Below are 12443 nucleotides of genomic sequence, written 5' to 3'. Positions count from 1 at the left end.
GATTTTAGTCCTTTGAAATTTATTGAGAATGCTTTCTGTCCCATAATATAGGCTATTTTTGTTAATGTCTCATGTTCACTTGAAAATAATGTGTATTCGGAAGTTGTTGGATATGATGGCATAGAACTGTCAGTTAGGTCCACATGGTAAATAGTAGTTGTTCAATTTTTAATATCCTTTCTGACTTTTTGTTGACTTTTTCTATAATTACAGAATAACATATTAAAATCCCCAACTGTAATTGTAGATTTACTTATTTCTCCTTTTGGTTCTGTCAATTTTTGCTTCATATATTTTAATTCATATTTTTACAAAAAAATTCATATTTTACACAGAGGATTTGTATGTCTTTCTGGTTAATTAGACCAGTTATGTATATGAATTGCCCCTCTTCAGCTCTGACAAAATTCTTTAATTTCATGTCTCATTTGATTGATGTTAGTATTTTCACATCAGCCTTTTTATAGTTAGTGTTTGGATGAGTAGTTTTTCCTAATCTTTTACTTTCATCTCTTCGAGTCTTTATGTTTAAAATATGCCTCTTAAAATGGCAAATACTTGGGTCTTTAAACAAAATCCCATCTGATGATACCTCTTTTAATGACAATATTTAATCTATATAGATTTTACGTAATTACCGATATGGGCTTAAGTTAACTAATTTGCTATTTGTTTATTTTTGCTCTTTTATTCATTTTTTTCTTCCTTCTTTTAAATTTTTTTTTAACGTTTTTATTTATTTTTGAGACAGAGAGAGACAGAGCATGAACGGGGGAGGGGCAGAGAGAGAGAGGGAGACACAGAATTGGAAGCAGGTTCCAGGCTCTGAGCTGTCAGCCCAGAGCCCGACGCCGGGCTCGAACTCACGGACTGTGAGATCGTGACCTGAGCTGAAGTCGGACGCTTAACCGACTGAGCCACCCAGGCGCCGCTTTTCTTCCTTCTTTTAAAATAATCAACATTTTTTTTCACTCATTCCACTTCAATTTCTCCATTACTTTCTCAGCTGTAGCTCTTTGCATTACTTTTTTTTAAAGTGATCATTCTAAAGCTGTACTGCCCAATATGGTAGCCACTAGGAACATGGGTTCATTTAGATTTAAATTTGCAATAACAAAATTAAATAAATGTAAAAATTCAGTTTCTATTTATGGGCAGTTACATGGGGATCATAACTTCCTGCGATAGAATATATGAGAACAGATACCGGGGGCAAGGAAAATCTTGGTACTCACAGGAGTTTGGTGTCAGTTCCTACAAAACTGGAAGGAGGTAAAATATATCCTCACCTTCCCCAGAAGCCCTTTCTGTTCTTCCTCTCCTGGTTTTCTGTGTGAATTCTTCTGTATGTCACAAAGGGTGAATCTCTTCAGGGTTTGGTCCTGTGCCTCTTTCTCCTCTCACTTTCCATTCCTGGAGCGCTCTTATCTACCCCCACAGGAAGACTGCACACCGTGTTTAGCCAGAGACTGTTGGCCCAGGGTTTACTGTCCATTGGACGGTCACCTGAATGGCCCACTATCAACACATTCCCAAATAAAAGCACCGCTTTCGGTGTGTTTCTTCTCCTGTATTCCGCATCTTGGATGGGGGACATCACCTTTTCTTGATCTCGCTCCAATATTCAACAATTCACTAAGTCTTACAAATTATTTCTGAAATGTAGCTTAAGTGTGCTCTAGCATGTCCAGTGCTCATCATCTCTTATCAGACTATGAAATAACCTCCTAAATAAATGGCCTTTGAGGCTCTAGGAACTTTCTCCCAAAATTAATTAATTAATTTATTTATTTATTATGTTTATTTTTGGGAGAGAGCGTGAGCAGGGGAGGGGCAGAGAGAGAGAAGGCGACAGAGGATCTGAAGCGAGCTCTGTGCTGACAGCAGGGCTCAAACTCGCAAATTAAGATATCACCTGAGCCCAAGTCAGATGCTTAACTGACTGAGCCACGCAGATGCCCCCCCAAAATGCATTTTTCAAATATAGTTCCTCTAGAGTTTAGTTTTAGAAGTCAAATATAATCATGTTGTTTTTCTCTGGAAACAAATAAAAACAAATAACCAGAAAACTTGTTTCCTTGTTTCTCATTTTCTCTAGAATACCAGCACTACTGTCATTACTCATTACTTCAATTTTCGCCACTAGTTTTCCTTTGCCTACTTAACATACTGTAATTAGCACTATTGGCTGTTGCGACTAATGCTATTATTTCTAACTAACATTTATTGAACATGCATTATGTACTAGGCAATAAGCACTTTACATGCTACTGGTTAAATACATTGATTTAGGATTAGACAGTTCTATGTTTAATCATACTGTAGCTTCTTACTATAAAATTGTGTAATATCAGTATCCTCAATGGCAAAATATGGATAATCACAATATCTAACATACTATAGTATTCCTTGATAATTGAATGAGATAACCTATGCAAAGCAAGATAGCTGTACGTAGTACTCCATAAATAGCAGCTATAGTTATAATATTCCCTCTCATTTCTAGCTCAATCCTGAGTCTTATCCTCACTTGACAAGTGAAGAAATTAGGGGTCAGAGATAATAAGTTCAGAGATGGTAAGTCCAAGTTCACACAGCTAAGGAGTCCAGCTAGAATACACAATCACACTCTTTTTAGTGTCTCTGCATGCTGTATCCCTTAGTGTGCATAAAACATTAAAAAAAAAAAACACCAAAAACTGGCTGTACCTGACCTCCCAGGATCACCTTCTTACCTTTTCCTCTAACCCTCTTTCCTTGACCTCATGAGCCAATCCTTGTCTCTCCTCACAGCAGACCTTCATTATCCCTGAGTACATAATGACTTTGTTCCTAGGTTCCTTTGCCCCTGGCTGTTCTCCCAGCTCCAGCTTTGCCCATCCCTTGAGGCTCAATGCCAGTGTTCATGTCTTTTGCCAAATTCTAGTATCTCCCTGCTCTCTGCTGCTTCTCTTTCTCCTCCTACCACACCTCTTTAACCTATGTTAGTGTAAGATCATTATTTATTTGTTTATCTTTCCAGTACACTAAGATCTCCCAGGCTACAGATTAATTAATTTTTAAAACCCTAGGACCTGGCAAATGGTTCAACTTACTATGTGTTTCTTGAAGGAAAGAATAAATGAGTTAATGAAAAAATGAATGTAGGGTAAGCCCTGACAGTTGGGTTTTCTTTCTTTCTTTCTTTCTTTTTTCTTTTCTTTTTTTGGTGATGCAGATGCCTGATTTCAGCTGAGGCATCCACTTGGAAGAGGTATCTACTTCAAAGATGGCTATCTTGAATAAACATCCTGCCAGCCACACATAGTCAAGAGCCAGGTTCCCCAACCCTACCCCTACATTTCAGGCTCCTTTGTTTTAGACCTTGGTTAGTTTCCATAACTGACCATTTGTGCCTCTTGTTTTTTCTCTTCTTGCACCTTAAATTCCAAGTCATTTGTTTTAAATTCACCAGAAATGTGCCTGTGAAAGCCACCCTTTACCCAATAAAAGCAGAACCCCAGATCTGCACACACTCCCTCGTGGAGGCGTGCTTCTCTCTTTCCCTGAGACCTTGCCTTGTGGCCCTAGATGTGCTGTATAATTTCCAAGACTTGTCAGCAATGAAACCTGTCCTTTCAAAGCTTCTTGATTGCTGAGGGCCTCTTGCAATCCTAACAAGTACCACAAGGGCCGTCCAGCTACAACACTGGTTATCGATGGGCTAAGACTGGCACAAAACAATGAATTATTGAAAAACGTATTTAAAGGCATTTGAAGTTGCAAGAAGAAATGAGAGTTGGGAAGAGAAGTATTTCATCTCTCCCTTATGTTTCCTATGTGATGTCTTCCACTGGGCTAGGTTTTTAGTGAGCTTCCTGGGACCAGCAGCACATTCGGACAGCACCAGTGTTGTGGGTGGGTGGCACAGGACTATTTTGGCCTTTGTTTCTAAGTGATTACTTGGACGACTCAGGAAGTTGGGATAAGCCTCCTGGGTTGACTTTACTGTGCATTTTATTACATTTTCCAGCTGACTGCATTAGTTGCTGGGAAGCCAATTGTAAAAGGAAGAACTTACCTGGGTTGAGAGTCCCACATGCCCTTCAAGTAATTAGGGTCTAAAACCCTCCAGGATGTTTTTTGTTTTGTTTTGCCTAGTCAGGCACCGAAGTGTTTTCCAGCCTGGCTAAGAGAAGCATGCAAAAGAGGATCTTGGGCCATGGGACCCAGGACAATTTTAAGCAATGAAAAAAGAAAAATGTGTCCAAGGAAAAGCTATAAAACCATCATCATGAAAATAGCACAGGAGACATCAGACCATACAACTGAAGACAACTCAGTATTATGAGACCAAAATGCATAAAGACAAACCACACGAAGGAAATTCAAGAGGAATTAAAATAAACAACACAAATATTAAAGAAACCAAATTTCCAGAAGAGGCAAAACATGAGTAATTTAATAGAAATGGTCTTGTGCAAATGAGCTTGTACCCCAGCACTGTGGTACATAAAAAGAAATCCAGAAATGTTATTACCCACCCCCTCTTTACTGCTACTCTCTTACAGTAATTACTAGACAAACCAAAAAAGAAGGGATTGACATTTAAAAATCCTTACTCTGTAGCAAGCAGTTTCCATAACAATATTTCATTGTACCTTCCCAACAGTTTATGAGATATAAATTATTATTGTCATTGCTGAGGGTGGTCAAATGTGTCTAAGGTCACCTGGTGCAGTAGGACAGCCAGGATTAAAACCCAAACATGACTTCAGATTTTATCCATTGATCTCACCATGGTGCTTTCCAGAATAACCTCAGTATAGGACCATCTCTCCTATGACTTGGTGCCACTAAATTGAATCCAAAGACAGTGACAGGGCTGTTGCTATGTAGTAATGTGGTTACACTGGCAGTTATAGAACATCTTTTCTTTTTTCTTAAAATTTTTTTTGTTTAAATTGAGAAAAGTATCGTGAGCACTGTAACAACACTCACGTATCACAGAAGTAGCAACTATGAACTATCGTTTTTGATGCACATCGTTTTTTCCCACCAACAGTACAGATCAAGTTGAAGTCTTTTTATTCCTTTCCCACTCTCCCACTCCCTCATGCAGCTCCATTTATAAAAAAACACTAAGTTTGGTGAGTTACAGATGGCCAGCTGTTTGCTAAAAGCCCTGTTCTCCTTTTCATAGTTCAGAGTTGTCACTGGGAAATCACCGTCTGGCCAGTGACCCCATGTCTTCTATTAAGCTGTGGCCCCATGACTGTTTCTCACCAACGGAATGGTTGAAAGCACTGCCTGCCAAGCTTTGAAGAAGCAGATGTGTTCCCTCTATCTCTTTTCCCCTTTGTTGGCTGTATGCAGAGGACAAGGTCGGAGAAGATGCTAGAGTTTAATTTCTTTTCTTTTTTTTTGATGTTACAGTTGAAAGACTGAAGGAATCTGAATCCCTGAGTCACTTCATGAAGGAGTGAAATGTGGTGGTGAGGAAAATTTACACTGTTATATGAGCAAGAAATAAATTATTAGCTTAAGCGACTGCAATTTTATAATTATTTTGTTATAATTAATCATTTGAATCAATTACCTAATTAATGACAGTAATTTCATATTTCATTTTTGTAGATATATTGCTCTAATTAACTACTTTAATTCATTCTATTTTATACCTATATTACCTTAATTACTTTAATCCAATATTTAGTCTTCTGTAGGTATATTACCCTAATTACTTTAGCTATTCCAAGTATTTTTCTAATTAACTTTCTAACTAATTACCTTAATAGTACAGTTTTTATTTTTTGTAGTTACTTATTAATAAGATAGTTTTTAGGGACACCTGGCTGCTTCAGTTGCTAGAGCATGCAACTCCTGATCTTGGGGTTGTAAGTTCGAGCTCTGTGTTGGGTATAGAGATTACATAAAAATAAAATCTTCAAAAAAAAGATAGTTCCTATTTGTGTCATTTAAAAGTAACTATATATGAAAAATATAGTGTTAACATTGATCTGTGAATCCTTTTTCCACAGGGGAGAAGGTTTTTGGAATTTTTCCATGTTGATATAGGAATATATTTAAAATATTATATGTACTCTATTATATATTATATATATCTAACTAAAAATATAGATCACTTTTCTTAACTACCATATAAAATTGTTTTATGACTATAAGTCATACTATATATTCACTTCTGATGACCATTTAGGTGTCTTTCTCTTTTTCCCTTCTATTTTGCTAGTATACACAATGCTGCAATGAATATCTTTCTTCATTTTCCTTGAGCATAAATGGGAGAACCACTCTAGGATATGCTTTTCCTTAAATTGCATTGTAATGTTTTATGAGCTATTGCCAATTGCTCTACAGCAATGGTTGCTCCAATTTCTATTTCTACAGCAACATACAGTGTTCCTGTTTCTCTGCCTCCTTGCCACAATATCAACGTTCTTGACAATTTGACAATGAGAAATGATATCTTGTTCGAATTTTTATTTTACAAATAGCTGAGCATTTTGTCAGGCTATTCAGGTTTCTTCTTATGATTATCACCCATCCACATCTATTGTCCATTTTCTGTGCCATTTCTTTTTCTAATAGATTTTTGAAGGGTTTAAACAATAATCTGTATATAAATTTGGTTATCTCTGTCTTTTGTGTCTCTTGCTTTCGACTTTGATTATGTGTCTTTGTTGAACTTACATTTTTTTGATGTAAAATTGATCAAATATGTGTTTTGTCATTTTTGTTTTTGTGTAAGACAATCTTCCTTACCGCCAGTATTACAAATTTATGTCTATATTTCCCTCCAATGTTTGAAATCTATATTTCACATACAGATATTATTTTATCTGGAGTTTATTAAAACAGATATAATTTTATTTTTTCCATGTAGAAAATCAACATTCCAAATATCATATATTGAACAGTCTACTTTTCATCTCTGATTTATAATACTATCCTTACCACTTTCTAGCTGGGTGATATAGGCAAGTTACTTAATGTATCCATAAAATGGAAATAATAATAATAATAACATTAATAATACCCTCCTCAAGAGTTATTGTGAGCAATGAATTAGGTGTCTATCATTTGGAACAGTACCTGGTATATGGTTAGTGCTGTGTACGTATTAGCCATTACTGTTTTATGTCATATCAACAATCCTATTCTTTGGAAGTAAACATTTATCTAAAAGTCTTCAGATAAAAAGCATACAATTTTATGGTCAGTACATACTTTTAGTACATACCATTAGACCAACTAAGGGCTGGTCCCTTCAAGAGCCAGCCACTTTAAACTTGCCCTACTCATTTGAGATAAAGGAACCACATTTTGACATGGATGATGTACATAAACTACATAACCATCTGTTGTATACAGAAACACTGTAAATATAACTGTTTTGAAGAAATAACAATTGACTAAGTATTCTTTAGCATGAATGAAAATGACAGTCAATGTAATTGCCAAAATGCCCACACTTTCAATTTCAGTAGTGCTAAGAGGTGCCAGCAATTACTTCTGAATCTGACACAGTGAAGAAAATTACAGATGGGACGAGGGAACATAAAGCTTATGACGATAGATGGACCATGAGCAATGGAGAAAGTAACAGACACTAATAAACAGGAAGGAAAGTTAAGATGAAATTTAAAGAATATAAAACTGGAAGTAGCCAAGGCCCAGAGGTAAATTGCTGTGTCTCAGACATTGTAAGAGAAGAGGGAAGACTTGAACCCAGGTCTCTCTGACATCAAAATCTGAGCTCTAACTACTAGATCCCTCTTCTTTATGGAATATAAAAAATACATAAGATGAGGTGTCAGGAGTTAGATTAGAATTCTGCCTGTGTCACTAATAAATCTGTGACCTTGCCTTATTTCTTTTTCACTAAATTTGGAAGAATAATAGCCCCCTTCTATGGTTGCTGGGAGAATTGAGATAATGTTGGTGATGCCTCTGACATATGCAGGTGCCTAATCAATGTACTCCCATCTTGAGAAATTATGTAGTTTGTATGATTAGGAACTAAATTACACCGTCCTCAGCTTCTTTGCTGTACAAATTATTTCTACAGAAAAATTAGACTTATTTACCTCTGTACTTTTATTAAGAATAAAAATTTGCAGCAAAATGAAGGGTAACTTTGTGATTTGGAGACAGAAACAGTGGCCTTATTCTGAGCACATGTAAGCGCACACACATGCATGTGTTCCCACACACATATCTGGTGTCCTAGATCTTGCCCCTCCAACGCAGTCCCAAGGTTTGTCTCCTTATTAAAACTTTTTCCCAGATTTAAAAAATGCCAATCCCAGGATGATTCGAACTTTAGCAAGTATCAAAGATTCTAGAACGAGTTCTCTGTTCCTCCCTGTTTGTCACACAGTAGCATCTTCTGGTGCAGTGGCAGCTGCATCTCGGAGACGTGATGGTCTGGGTCAGAGTAAATGGATCTGGCCATATTGGATGCCTGGTCACCAGGGCTGCTTTTAACTCTGGGAACGTAGATATTGTCGCCATCAGTGACCCCTTCATTGACCTCAGCTATATGGTCTACATGTTCCAGTATGATTCTACCCATGGCAAATTCAACAGCACAGTCAAGGCTGACAATTTTCCACTGTCATCAATGGAAAAACCATCTTCACTTTTCAAGGGCAAGATCCTACCAACATGAAATGGGGTGATGCTGGTGCAGAGTATGCTATGGAGTCCACTGGAGTCTTTACCACTATGGAGAAGGCTGGTGTTCACCGGAAGGGTGAGGCCAAGAGGGTCATCATCTCTGCCCTTTCTGTTGATGCCCCCATGTTTGTGATGGGCATGAACCACGAGAGGTATGACAACTCCCTCAAGATTGTCAGCAATGTTTCCTGTACCATCCACTGCTTGGTCCCTCTGGCCAAGGTCATCCATGACAACTCTGGCATTGTGGAGGGACTCATGACCATAGTCTATGCTATCATTGCCACCCAGAAGACCATGGGTGGGGCCTCTGGGAAGCTGTGGTGTGATGGCCAAGAGGCTGCCTACCACATCATCTCTACTTCTACTGGCCTCGCCAAGGCTATAGGCAAGGTCATCCCTGAGCTGAATGGGAAGCTTACTGTCATGGCCTTCCATGTCCCCACCCACAATGTGTTGGTCATGGATCTGACCTGCCACCTGGAGGAAGCTGCCAAATACAGTAACATCAAGAAGGTGGTGAGAACAGGCATGGGAAGGTTCCCTCAAGGGCATCCTGGGCTACAGTGAGGACCAGGTTGTGTCCTGTGACTTTAACACTCTTCCACCTTTGATGCTGGGGCTGGCATTGCTGTCAGTGACCACTTTGTTTAGCTCATTTCCTGGTATGACAATGAATTTGGCTACAGCAAATGGGTGGTGGACCTTACCGTCAACATGACCTCCAAGGAGTAAGAGCCGCCTGGACCACCAGCCCCAGCGATAGCAAGAGGAAGAGAGAGGCCCTCAGCTACTGGGGAATTCTTGCCCCAATTCATCCCCCAATATACTGAGAGTCTTTGATCTTTACATAGTTTCCATCCCAGGCCTCCTGAAGAAGGGGAGGGGCTTAGGGAGCCCTCTTGTCACATACAAGCAAAAATAAATAAATAAATAAATAAATAAAAGCCAACACACCAAAGATTCTAGAATGAAAAGAAAATTTCATGACATTATGATATAGTGTTTTGTTTATGGCATAAATTAACTATAGGTACTAGCAAACAGGCGAGGAAAGTATTTGAGAGGAAGAGAAGGTTCTCCCCTCAAAACTTTGAAAGTATGATTCTTAAACTCATTTTCAGGCAAGAGTGAACTTGGAGTGACGGATGTGACTTAGGTCACAGGGAGCCTCAACAATACCCCAAAATGCAGGGTGAGCCCAGAAACAGAACTTGGAGTATAAAGCCAGGAATATAGTCTTAATATCGTATTAATGTGAGGTTGCTGGGCAGGGAGACAGAGCCCATGTGTGAGGAGAGGGACAGAAATTGAACACAGAGGGTAAGAACAAGAGGGTTCGTGATGGAAAGGAAGAGGTAAAACAGGGAATATATCCTGAGTTTCGAGTGAGTTTCTGGAGAGTCCACAGAGTGAACATGAGGCGTGACAATTCCTTAAGGCACGTACCACCACGGAGTCAGGTGCCTTCTGCACATGTTACTATAAAATGGGATGAAAACCCAATGTTAGAGAACACAGAGCACATCATTTCACTATAAAGAACTTGTAAAATGGGATAGCCGAATGTCTGCAAACTGTCCCTAGAACAGAAAACCCATTCTGAAATAAATGCAATTGTCCGACAGCGACAATGAGATATTTATGGATGCTGAAGTTAAAAAAAATCCACAGCCTGTTTTGCTGTCAGTGATACATATTTTTTCAGTGATATTTTTTAATGGCACAGTCACATCACATTTTCACATCAGCTTGTTATTTGTGTCCAGCATGTGTCAGTTTACAGCTGGAAGTTTTTTATACGTTATGTCACTTTATAACCACAGCTTTTTCAGTTGAAACCCAGTTACTCATATTCAGTGGACACTTCTCTTTTTCACTTAGGACCTCTCCCAACGGAAATTGGAACCCTATCTCTCCATTTGTGGGGGTGTGTGCATGCATGCGTGGGTGATCTTCAGTTAAACACAAAGTCTTGGGCGCCTGGGTGGCTCAGACAGCTGAGCGTCGGATTTTGGCTCAGGTCATGATCTCACAGTTTGTGAGTTGGAGCCCTGCATCAGGCTTGCTGCTGTCAGCGCTGAGCCCACTTCAGATCTTCTGTTCCCCCTCTCTCTGTGTCCCTCCCCAGCTCTCACTCACTCACTCTCTCTCTCTCAAAAATAAGTAAAACATTAAAAAAAATAAATACAAAGTTTTTCAACATATTTCAGGGACTACTTATGTTAAAGAGGCAGGGAAGGGTTTAACAGTGGAAGCCTGAAGCCTGGCAGCCCCGGGGGATGCTAAAGGGCAGTCACAAAGTGTCAGGGCTTCAGTTCATGCAGCAATTCCATTTTCCAATAAGGTACCAAGATGGGTATGACTTTTCTGCCCAAAAGATTTGGAGCATAACTTTACTCATCAGTGAAATGAGAGAAGAATAAGTAAGACACTGCCAAGGGGAGTTTTGTCAAATATTGAGAGAGAAGCACCCTTAGAAACACAACGGAAGAAGATTGTTCTTAACGCGGAAGTTGAGCACGTACATCATTAGAGACAGAAAGCAAAGACTGCCACCATGCAGGAACAACATGAAACACAGATAAGAGGGATCAGCAGGATGTGGATTATGCGAGAAGAAAGAGAGGACAGCGGTGACTCATACTCTATTGTATAACATTCAGGCAGTCCATGTACTAAAGAACTATTTAGTAAAAGTGTATATATTACTCATTTCGTAGCATGAACTCAGTCATCCTCCACTAATCTATTATTTTCACCAAAAACCCAGGAAAGCAAGCCCCCTATCCCAGACTGGGGAGCAAATATTATGTTAAGATATGCTCTGGATTGTATATTACTAATCACATATGTGCCCCATCGCCATATCTAGGAATGGCATCCTGATGGCACTGAGCACCACCTTCTGTGTGTTAGAAAGTAAGAGGCAAGTGAAGTGAGAGAAGGTCAGAAAGGAAAGATGGGAGGTTAACTGGTCCATGATACTGCTCGTCTTTTTGCGATCTGCATATATCCATCTTGTGTTTGTAAAATGCTCGCTAGACATGATTTCAATGCAGAGAACAGTGGAGAGGTCTATTTGACATCCTGAGAAACACAGCATGCCAGGCAGAAGAAGCCATGAGAAAGTAAGTCTCTGGGAAGCTAAGGACATCTAAAAAGAAGGTTCAGATGTTGCCAGGTCATGGAACCTGCGGAAACCTAAAGCATATGATACTTCAGACACCTAGAGGCAAAGGGCCTGAAATCATACCTAATTTTGCTGATATTGCTCATATGCTGATTCTAACATTCGGTCCACGGACTGCATCCAATGGTTGATCATGAATTCTGCCACAGTCTCAGCTTGTGGACAGGCATCTATTTGCACAGTCCTGCCAGTACCTACTGGGAGGCTGGTGTTCTCCCAATACTCAGGAGCCAGTCACACTTGGGTTTCAAAGCGGTTAAAGTATGGGTTGGAATTTTCTTTTTTACTATAAAAAGCATGTATTGGGCACAAGGGTGGCTCAGATGGTTAAGCATCCAACTTCAGCTCAGGTCATGATCTCACAGTTCATGAGTTCAAGCCCCGTGTGAGGTTCTGTGCTGACAGCTCAGAGCCTGGAGCCTGCTTTGGATTCTGTGTCTCCCTCCCTCTCTGTCCCTCCGCTACTCTCTCTCTCTCTCTCTCTCTCTATATATATATATATCTCATACACACACACAAATAAATAAACATTAAAAAAATTTTTTTTTAAAAAGACACTGATATCTTT

General features: G+C 39.2%; 1 pseudogene; it reads left to right on the top strand.

The window, feature by feature from the left end:
• Nucleotides 1-8095: 8095 nt before the first annotated feature.
• LOC125919284 (glyceraldehyde-3-phosphate dehydrogenase-like) lies at nt 8096-9417 on the top strand (annotated as a pseudogene).
• Nucleotides 9418-12443: the final 3026 nt, after the last annotated feature.

The sequence above is a fragment of the Panthera uncia genome, chromosome B4, assembly GCF_023721935.1.
Source record: "Panthera uncia isolate 11264 chromosome B4, Puncia_PCG_1.0, whole genome shotgun sequence".
NCBI classification, from domain to species: Eukaryota; Metazoa; Chordata; class Mammalia; order Carnivora; family Felidae; genus Panthera; species Panthera uncia.
The sequence above is the reverse complement of the archived record's forward strand: the minus strand, read 5'-3'. Positions and strand labels throughout refer to the sequence as shown.